Raw genomic sequence first — 11,007 nt, forward strand, 5'->3', positions numbered from 1 at the left:
TTATTTCTGACACTTGCTGTTTTATTAGTAATATTGAGATTTGTGTCTTAATCAGCTGGTTGATGCTGGTCAGCATTCATGGCTGTGCTGCTCCAGTAGGAGGGCGGAATTGTGATAGGATTGATAGAAATTCCTGCAAAGTCTGCTGTATTGAGCCTATATTCTGTCAGGCTTCTCTTTGTAACCTTAAAAATAATTAAGCAGCCTTCATGCAATTAGAGTTTTTCTGCCTCTTGATTCCCCCTCTTTTTGGCCTCGCAGTGTTTGTTGCATGTTAATGCGATTTCACTGGGCTGCAACTTGATGGATCGTTTTTGTCTGCAAATAATTCCTGGCAGGAATATGTTGGTGGATCATTGTCCTGTTATTGATGCTGCTTCCAGTATAGTAAGCAACTTCATGTGCCCCACCTTCCTGGTGGGAGAGGGACGTGGATGAGAGGAGAAATCCTTCTCAGTGTGTGCCTGCAAGGAGATAATGATTTAGGCTCTGCATGACCAGTGTTTTGGAATGTGCTGGGCTTTAGCGGCCTCTCCCTCCTCTCACGGCACTGCAGATGCCCTTAAGGCATTGTTTCCTTTCTCCTTTAAAATTATAACAGCCTTCAGTCCCAACAAGCTGTATTTACGGATCTCCTAATGCAGTTATCGTGCTGCTACACCTGCCTGATGGTTATCACAGCCTGTCTCCAGCAAGAGCCAGTGAAGGGGTTGCTCTTTGTCCACAGTTATGGATTTGCATCATGAATAGTTCTGAAAACATATGTTATAAAGAGCTGGTGGGATCTGGATGGCCCCTCTCCTCCTGGGAACAGCTCACCTGAGCCCCAGCCTCATGACCTGTCAGGGATGCCAAGGCATTCTTTGTTAGCACAGGGGGAGCTGATCTCCTGTTGGAATCGGGTCTGTGGTGGCATCACCCCACTTCTGATGGCACACACACATCCCAGACCTGGGTGTGAACAGGTACCTGCTCCCCCCTCTCCCTGGGCTGGGATGTTACCAGTTCTGCTGGAGGCTTTGGTGAACTCAGACACTCCAATTACACGTTGTCCAAGCTCATCAAATTACACTTAGGCTCACTTAGGAGATTTTTAAAAAGTTAAATTTGCTTCTCATCAGTGCTAATTAACACATGTATATGGGCTTTGCTACATTATGCTTTATCACAGTTTTGCAGTCCAGGCACTCTCTGGCCTTCCCTGGGCTGGGACCACAGTGAATATTTGTAGAGGTATTACAGTTTTGGAGAAGTGCCCACTACAAAGTAGTTGGAGAGTGATGGGAAAGCTATCCAAATAAAGGCAGTATGCATATTAATAGTGTTCCAGCAGTAAAAAACAAGCAGAATTAAATGGACCGTATTTCTAAGAAATACTCTGGCCTCTAGCAGACTGAAACATGAGCTAAATCTACTCACTTGCACATCATAACGTAAACAGCTTGATGTGGAACAAATCTCCTGCCACATCAACAGAACAAATTTAGATTAAAGCTCCGATCATGACTCAGTGCTCTGATTTCCATGTTGATGCTCAGAATCTCTTCCAGCTTCCAGAGGCACTGCCAGCACCTGAGGGGGGTGGTTGTTTGCAAATGCATCGTGCTCTTTGCCCTAAGTTTCTCAAAGCAGTTGATTTTGGGGGAAGTGGGGGGGGGGGGGAATTTCATCTTCTTGGTATTCTAATGAATATTGCTCGGATGTGGAGCTTACTCAGTGCTGAGCTGATGGCTCTGTCCAGTCCCAGTGGAGCCATTAGAAGCTGACTCCAATGGAAATGTGGCAGCCATCCTGCCAGGAGTGTCCCTAAACAAGTGATTTGACTTTTCCAAGTGCTTCTAGTGGTGGATGCTGTTTCTCTCAGTGCTCTTGGAGCCAGTGAATGGTATTTCATGCAGTATGCAGGAAGATAGTAGAAAAAAAAAAAAAAACAACAATAGAGGCTTTCATGGTGAAACATGACTTATTTCCAGTGGTCAGACAGCTACTGAGAATCCAGAGGAATCCATGAGAAATGTGCAAAAGAAACAGAGAGTTTTTGTGCGAGCTGCAAGTGCAGCTGACGAGAGGAACATGTGCTGGGTGGGCTCGCACAGCCAGGCTTCAGCGGCGCCTCAAGGTGCTGGAGGGAATCCCATTTCCTGTTTTCCTTTTGCAGACTTGGCATCTGCTTTCCTGGTCATAGAACAGCCCAGAGGAGAAGGCACTGGCCAAGCCATAAAGAACATCAGGCCAGCATTGTTCTGGGCTTTGGGTAAGAGCTGGAGCAAAGTCAGGCTCAGTCCAAACTCTGCTCGCTGTCTAAGCACTGTTGCTGCTTTCCCATCAATCCTGCTCCCAGGGAACAGATTCTTTTAGAAATGAGGAAGCATCACCTCCTTGCTTCTCTCCCTGCCTTGTCTTGGACAGCAGTGTAACTTTCTAATTCTGATTATTTTATATCTCAGTAAAGTTGCCGCAGAATCTGCCTTTGCATGACGTTCTCTTGTGCTTAATCTTGAAAAGAAGTAATGCCCCTCAAGAAGTGCTGTCAGACTTCAAACGTGTTGAATGTACTTCTGATAAAAGCAGGGCTGTAATGGTCCATGGGGTGTGATTTGAAGAGTAGGAGCTTTAGGAATGTGATGATGCTTCTGACATTTGCAGAAAACCTCGCCAGCAGAAGGTGAAAATGTCAAGATAAGAGCTGATTCTCTCAAGACCCAGAGAGCTGCTGCTAAAATTTTAAGTTTTAGCAAAAAACAAAACGAGCAAAACCGGCAGAAAGATCTGAGGAATGATGAAGCAGCTGTACAAAAGGTGGGCAGTGTTGGTCCTGGTGCTTGCAGCCCACATGCTGGGCACAGAGGAAGGAGAGCAGAGAGCACATGAGTCACTGTGCCCTCCCTTCCGCAGGTGATTCTGCAACAGAAATGTGAGCAAAATCCTGATATGACCATCCTCATCCTCAGTGCTGAGGAAGGCTGCAGCTGTGCTTCATCAGTGGATGAGGAAGGAGGGCTCCTGGGCAGGCTCTGAGCAGAGCACGGCTCAGGGGAGTGCAGGTGCTCAGGACTGGATCCTCCTGCCTGGACTTTAAAGGAGAATTAGAGTATCTTCAGGAGGAAACTAAACTCCAGTGCTTACCTGTACTGGAATCAGAAATATCATTCAGGAGGTTCCTGACTTTATATCAGACAAATCTCTAAACAAGAGCACGCTCAGCTGATCCACGCTGTGCCTGAGAGTCATAAATTTTGATCTAATATCTGCTGTGAACTGCTGAACTCTACAGTGGTCTGTTATTGCTGTCCACATCCCTGAAGCAATGGAAGTTCCCCTTTTTTCTTCCCCCCCTCCCCTCCCCTCCCCCCCAGTAACTTTTGTGCAATTTCTTGGAGTCACAAAGGGTGAACTGACAAGAACCCCCAGAAATTGTTGAGCTTGTCCTTAGTGAAAATCTTCATGAATTCGTTTTATTTTTTTTATCTGTTCAGCAGATTGCCAGTGGTTGGATTTCATCCCTGGTCCCTTCAGAGCTCCTGAGCTCTTGGAGGGTCATTTGAAGAACGTATCTCACATTTTGTATGTAAAAAGTCTCAGGCTTATCATTACTTCAGCAGCAGCTGCAGTGTCAGGCAGTGGAAGCTCTCGAGGAGATAGGCAGGTACAACCCCGTGGAATACTCCCCTGTAAATGTGAGCTGGCCTTTTGTGGAGTAGGACCTTGGTTCTGTGGCAGAATAATCTCACACCTGAGCAGATATTTACCTTCCAGTGTTTTCTTAGCTGCCATGACCAGGTTTATAATTAACCCGTGGTTTGTTTGTGTTCCGTATACTCTCGTTTGAGAGTGTGTGAGGAAGCCTGGCTCCTACTAAAAGGGCTTAATTCTTAAAACACTTGCAGTCTTCGGTCAGTTGTGGGAGCTCAGGAGCAGGACTGGAGCCCAGGTGAGGTGCCAGCAGATCCAGGGTTTGTGCAGACACTGAAAGCACTGAAATGAGGCAGGAGCAGCCCTTTTCTCTGAAGGGTCTCTGACAGATCTTACAGTAGGTTTTAAAAATAAAAGAAACACATAAATATTTATCTCTGTCTGTTTTTAATTGCCATGTCCCCAAAGAGTTAGTTATTTTGGCCTCTTGCTTTTGATCTCCTAAGATGTTGCGAGATCTGTGCTCTTGAGCAAACAAATTTGTGTTCAGCACAATTTTAGGGGCAGACACTTAAATTCTGGAGTTAAAGCAAGTAAAAATTAACCTCAGCCTGGCCAAAATACGATTAAAATCAGTGTGAAAATGCTGCAATTCTTGTCACCTCATGTTGTCATTTCTTGACCAGGAATATTTACAGCCAATCTTCCTGTGGACAATCACTGTAAGTGTTGGTGAATGTACCCTGCCCAGGGGTGGGTTTCTGGAGCTCCCATCACCGGCAGACCATTCCCAGAGGATGTTCCCCTTGCAGGATGCCAGCACCACCGGGCAGGAGCCACGCCAGCCTTGCCCTGTCTTGGCTGGGTTTTCAGGTGCCTGGTGTGGGTGTGCCCGGACTCCCTGGGAAAGCAGAGAAGTTTCCTGAAATAGATCGTTTAAAAACACTGAGGATGAAAATAGAGCTCATGGAGAACTGGTTGAGCAGGTTGCTGGGAGCTGATTGTGTGGACATGTCACTGCCCCCTGTCTGAGGGGGAAATCTGCTGGGGGCAGGTACAGGATTGCCAGAAAGAGCAGGGATGTGAGAACAAGAAAAGGATGCATGAGCTTTGTTATTTTTATCAATGGCTAAAATGTCTCCTTTATAGTCTTCTCTGGCTTTCTGCACCTCCTTTTTGGTCCTGTGGCATTGCAGGTGTCGAGAGTGGTTCTGCCACGGCTCCATCCCGTGCCACTGGCTCTGGAGCAGGATGGGGCCACAGGCTTTGAGAGATGAGACCCACAGGTGAGACTCAGGGCAGTGGGGAACAGACCTGGCCAAGACACATTTGTGCAGGGGAGCAGCTGGCGTGAAGTGCAAACACACCATTTGTACAGGCTCATCATCCTTCCTCTGAGCTCTTGATCCTTAGAGCACCGACAGTTTGTTACTTTTATTGCCTAAAAATCCCGAGCAGCTGCCTGTCAGCAGCTCTGGTGAGAGGAAGGTGGAGTGTTTGGTGCTGTTCTGTTAATGCCTGTGAGATGATGAGGGTGGGTGGCCAGGGACCTGCAGCAGGAGACACTGGGGGGCTGGTGGCCCTAATTGCCAAGGACACAGTCGTGTTCACAGACATTATTTGGTAATTATACTTAGTAGACCATAGGGGACAATTGGGAAAGCTAAAACATGTGGCAGCTTCCACTACATCATCACTGTGAGCACCAGCAAGGCTTGGATTGCAGCTTGAGAAGGGGCGGTGCAAGGGAAAGGGGAGCAGCTTCCCCAGCAATGCATAGAGGGACAACTTTTGGGGGGCCCAGTGTCACCCTGGGAGTCCAACTGGCCTGGGTGGTAGCAAGGAAATAAAGGGATGACTGTAAATGCTTTTAAGAAGACACTGATGTTGCTTTTTCTAACCTAAGCCTGAGCTTTCTTGCACGTGTTGAACATGAAGGTAAACACAAGCGGTGGAACAATGCTGTATTCTGTTCAGTGTGCCTCAGTGTTTTGTTAATTCATCCTTATTTGCTCATTTTACTGGGAGAAGGCAGGAACTTTGGCTGGGTGGTGCAGCCAGGGAGATCTGCAGGTGACCTCAGTGTTGGGTGTGCTTGGCTGGAGGAAGGAGGGGCCCCAGAGATGCCTTTGGGAAGGTGTATCAATGCTTTAATTCATGGGCCTTGCATTCTACTTTTCCTAACACTTTTGGGGCGTTTCTCTGATCTCTTACATTCCTCGGCTTTTGTGCTTGTGGGGGTGTTTTTGTACAGGTTTCATCACTCCCTTTCTCGTCACTAAGCACATTTTTTCTCATCACTAGAGGGAAGAGTAAAGCAGCAGGGCGAGGTCCTCAGTGTTTTACAAAGTCAGCTGTGTTTGTTATGAATGTTTTGTACATAATGATCTCTCCTTCGTGGTTTGGGGAATTGAGGAGCAACTTGAAACGGCCTTGTAAAATGTTTCAGTCCCTGAAATCAGTGATGTTGGGTGGATTATTCCAGAGAAAAGCCAGGATTCAGCTCTTGTGCATGGACCTTAGGAGGAACAGGCACTGGCACTGCTGGTGGGTGAGGCTGGCAGCTGGGATGTCCTCGGGTCTGGACCCTGGGTTTGGCAGAAGGCTCTGGGCAAGGATTTGGACCAGCCTTTTGACTGTGATCTCTGCTGGACAGGAGAGCCTTGAAATGGAGCCTGTTGTGGTTTGTGTGCTCCCTTCTCACGGGGGAAGAGTGGGGTCCATCTGCTTGCTGAGGCTGCCCTCTCCTGAGGCAAGCACTTAAAAACATTAAATTGGGTTCAAATCGTCTCCTGATGATCAGGAGGCGATCATCTTATTTGCTCTAATTGCTCTTATTTCTCTAATTGCTCTCGTCTGCTAATGGTTTGTTTTGCTCCACGGTAGTTCCATTTTGTCTGCAGCAGAATCGATGCCAGTGTGGAAGCACGTAAAGCAACAACATCACCCTGTTTGAGTTACAAACCAAGGCACAGCTCATTTCTAATGACTTTCCCTGGGGCCACGAGGATGAGAAAAAGGGGTTTTTCTCGCTCAGCTCCGCGATGAGCACGTCCTCCTTTTGCGAAGCCCAGCTGCTGAAAGAGGGCAGGAGCCTGGTTTACCTCCTTGGCCGTGAGCTTGTCACCTCCCCGGGGCTGCAGCAGGCAGGATGCGGGGGGAGCTGTAGGTGTGTCTCACCTTGAACCCTCCCGAGCAGTCTGTGCTCCCCTCTGTGCCCTCCTGCTCTGCAGGAGGAGGAGATCTCTGCTCGGTCCTGCTCTGCTAATGAACAACAGCATCTCTGAAACGATGTGTGACAGCAGGGGTGAGAATCTGCCACCTCTAAAGGAAAAACAATTAGGCCTGGGTTTTTCCCTGACTTAAGCTTAAATCTCTGAGCCTGGAATGCAAGAACATTCTCATATTTCTAGCTGTTGCTTCACTGGGTGTAGGAGTTGCTGTACCATAGAAATTCTAAGTGATGCTCCTTCTCAGTGTCCTTGTGCCCCTTGTGCTTAGGCATTTAAAGGTTAGCTTTCATCCTAAACTCTCTCCCTGCTTTCTCTAGAATCAGTTGTTGGCTGTTATTTCTGATTTGCTTTTGTCTGTAAATTGTTGATCTCAGTTATCTAAATATAAAATTGAGTTGAGCTATAAAATGCCAGAAGAGGTGGCCTGTGCCTGATGGCACTTTAAAAGTTCATCGGAGGAGCTGTGTTGAGTGGGAGCCAAACCTGCTTTTCTTAAACTGTACTGAGAAATGTTTTTAAAAAACAAATGTCTTTTATATATCAAGTAAACTTGTTTTGACACCTAATTAAGTTAATTTAGGTGGTTTAGTGTAGTTCAGCAGCAGCTCAAAATCATGCTCTTCCACCTGGGCTGATATATTGATTCTGCTGGTGCTCCCTCCATAAATCTTCTGTTTCTCTGCAGCTGTAATTGCGTTTGAGAAAGGCAAAAGCACGTGTGCCCAAGCCACCCGTAATTACTCCTCTGAAAAGCCTCGGGAGGTAAATGCGGGCTCAGTGTCTGTCGTGAGGCTGAAGTTTCACAACAGTTTCTTGACAGTTTCTGCAGCAGCTGTGTGAGAGCGGGGCTGGGGCAGAGCTGTGACAGTGCCAGAACAGCTTTCACACCAGCCCCTGCTAACGTGGCGATGATGTGCGAAGCCTTCCTAGCAGAAATCCCTTCCCTGCGATTTGACAGGGGGTAGGGTTGCAGCAATGTGTTCTTGTGATTGTCCTAGAAGGTCATCTTTTGTTTTTCAGATGGACCTTCTTCAAGGATCCCTTGGGAGCTTTTGTTCTGGAAATCAGTGGCAAGTCCACAGGGATGTTTTCTTTCCTGATTGCTCCTTACTCAAAATCCAAATTATACAAGCCAAGAGGTTTGCTTTGTTTTGGTTTGGTTGTTTTTTTTTTTTTTGTTGTTGTTGTTGATTTTTTTTTTTTGCTTGTTTTAGGGAGTTTTTTGTTTGTTTGGTTTTTTTGTAATTTCTTCTATTGTTTTTGGTTTGGTTTGGTTTTGTGTTTTCTCCTCCTCCTGGAACAGTCCGAGTGCCTGTTCTTTGCTGGAGCAATTGCACATTGCATTTGTTTTGATTCCTAAAAGGCAAGCTGGGCATAACGAACCTTCCATATCCACAACCATCAGTTTGGCTCCTCGGCTGTGCTGTTCATGTGCCAAAGCAATGTTTATATATATATATATATAGTATGAAGATGTGGTTGTCTGGGGGACTGAAAAGTAAAATTCCAAAGCTCTGAATCGTGTTTTCTGCCTACACCTGACCTGGGTCTGTTTATCTCCAGATTATGCACCAAATCCATCCGTTCCCTCACACTGAATTAAGATAATTTTACTAAGAATTGACTGAAAGCAGCATGTTGTCACTGGGGTAACAGCCCTGCGTTGTAACTGCACATCTACTTAAGCAAAATACAAAAGAGATTTGTTATATATCTGCACTGAACCTTCCTGGCACTTCCCTTCACCTTGTGCACTGGTTCTCATGAAACCTTAATGGGGAGACAGGGCAGGCCAAGGGTTTGAGGTCTTTGTGTTTGTTGATTCATGGAATCTCAATGCTGGAAAAATCTCATTGCTCAGGATCCCAGGACTGACGCAGAGGCATTTGCTGCCCCCCCTGCACAGGTAATCCTCTGGGACAGAGGGTGAATCTCATCTCTTTCTCTGTCCTAGAGAAAACAGTGACCAGGGAATGCTCATTTAAATCAAGTATTGGGTGACGGAGCTGTCAGAATTTAAGTGGTCTCTTATCCAGCCAGTGCTCCCAGCCAGCGCAGGAGCAGCCAGGATTGGGAGTGTTTACTTGCATTTATGTGGGCCTTGAAAGGCTTCTAAAATGGTGTGAAGTTAATACAATGGGAAATGGATTTTTCCTGCCCACCCAGGCAAGCCTTTAGTGATTAATGCTGTAAAGTAAAACCAACATCAACAAATTCAGTTTTATAACGCGCTGTGGATTTCAGGTCTGTGAAAAATGTGTTTCATAAAAGAAATTTTTCCTCCTCCTACTGCTGTTTCAAAAACACCTTATCTCTGGAAAAACCCCTTGTCTCCCCAGCTGCATTTGGATGCTAATGGGATACATGGCCCCATAATTCTTTGTCTCCCTTCTTGCACTGGTACAAGGCTAAACTCTAGTGCAGCGTAGATATGTTCTACTAGAGAAAAGCTGAGCAGAGGGGAGGATTGGCTCTGTGGCTGTGAAATCAGTTGAAGTTTTTTTCATCTGTTGTTTATTTTTTTTTTCCAGAGTGATGCATTTTGTGCCGTAACAACCACCAGAAAAAAGGAAATCCTGAGGCACAGGGTGAGTTGTCACAACCCCAAAGAGGCAGCCGTGCCCTGTGCTCTTTGCTGTGGGCACAGCACGAGCGAGGGGCTCTCCCACCCCAGGGGCCAGCAATGACCTCGGTGCTCCTTAAATGGGAGACAAATATCCAGCTCAGCCAGGTGGGTTCCTACCCTGCCCTCCTGCCCCTCCAGCTGGTGCTCAGAGCTGTCCGAGCTGGGGGGCTTGGCCCAGCCTTCCAGGGGTTTATCCCTAATCCACAGGGATAACGGCACGCTGCAAGCCGGGATATTCTCCCTGCTCATGGAGGGATCCAGGAATGGCAGGCACGGATTATATGACTTGAATGCTGCACTATTTATGATGTGTGTTCAGCCACCTAAATCACGGTTGGCAGTGCTGGGGCTTCGCCTGGATAATTGATTCAAATGTAAATTGAACGAATAAATCCTGTACAGCTAAAATATGCCTTCTCTTTATCTTGATTCTTTTTCTTCTTTGTGTTGAATGGCATAGAAAATAGGGAGTTAGAATCTCATAAATAGATATTTGACTTCCTTTGTTGGAGTGCAGGTAGAGCGAGGTTCGTATGGTCTGTTTGGAAATGCTTTACAGTTCTGTTTATTGAATTATGAACCTGTTTATAACTTGGCTTCTGTACTTCTGGTCAATAATCTGCTTGTGGCAATGTTTGCGCTGCTCTTCAATGGCAAGACCAGGTGGTTATTTATTTCAGTGAGTGCACATTAGTCAAGGGCAAAGTATCAGAGAAATTCTTTTTGTTGTTGTTTTTATAGCCTTGGAGTGAAATATTGTGGGGAATGTGTGCCCAGCTGGCATCAAAGGCTGCTTTGGTTTGGGAATCTGCTGACGGGGCCTCGAACTGGCATCAGGACAAGCCTTTGTGAGCTTTTTGTGGAGGTTTTAAGCTATTTTCCCTTAAGGCTTCCCTGACGTTTCATCAGACAGGGCTGACGTGCTGACTAACACCAACAAAGCAGCGCTCTGGAGCTTTCCCCCAGCCCGGGTGTGTTTTTAACCAGCAGTTCCACAGGCAGGAACTCCTGGGACTGGTGTCTCTTCACCACTGTCTGGGGGACCCCTCGCTCCATCACCCTGGCAGGCCCTTCCCTCCCTCATCCTGACAGACCCTCGCTCCCAGTTCTGCTCCTGGGGCAAACATTCAGCCAGAGTGTGGAATCGAGTGCTTGGCATTCCTCAGGCTATAAATATTGGGGTGCTTTTCCTCTCTCGGGGCAGGAATCCCAGCACTGCCCACGCTGGGCACTTTCTGCCCAGTCAGGATTTTGCTCTGCCCTTGTCAGCTTTTCCCTTGGCTCTGGCATTGAAAGAATGAAAATACCCTGAATGGATCATCTCCATCCATTGGGGCTGTCACTCCTTGCTGGCAGCTCTTGCTGCCAGGCCCTTCAGAGGCACCAGCACTTTGCAGCATGTGTTAAAGCACCCACCTGCCTCCCCTCGCTCTTGTGGTGTTGGCATCTCTGGGAGTTGGAGTCAGATCCCGTTTAAGTGTGTTATCCATGAAGTGTGTTATCCATGGAATGTGT

At 47.0% G+C, this 11,007-nt stretch overlaps 1 long non-coding RNA gene across 1 annotated transcript; it reads right to left on the reverse strand.

The window, feature by feature from the left end:
* Nucleotides 1-453, reverse strand: LOC114062997. The gene is made up of 2 exons (XR_003572482.1): nucleotides 301-453; nucleotides 1-185 (listed from the first exon to the last, which is right to left on the reverse strand). It is a non-coding gene; the product is annotated as an uncharacterized LOC114062997 (long non-coding RNA).
* Between the last annotated feature and the right edge of the window lie 10,554 nt (nucleotides 454-11,007).

The sequence above is a fragment of the Empidonax traillii genome, unplaced genomic scaffold (genome assembly GCF_003031625.1).
Source record: "Empidonax traillii isolate 1590-97213 ecotype Southwest subspecies unplaced genomic scaffold, ASM303162v1 scaffold448:size1359114, whole genome shotgun sequence".
NCBI lineage: Eukaryota > Metazoa > Chordata > Aves > Passeriformes > Tyrannidae > Empidonax > Empidonax traillii.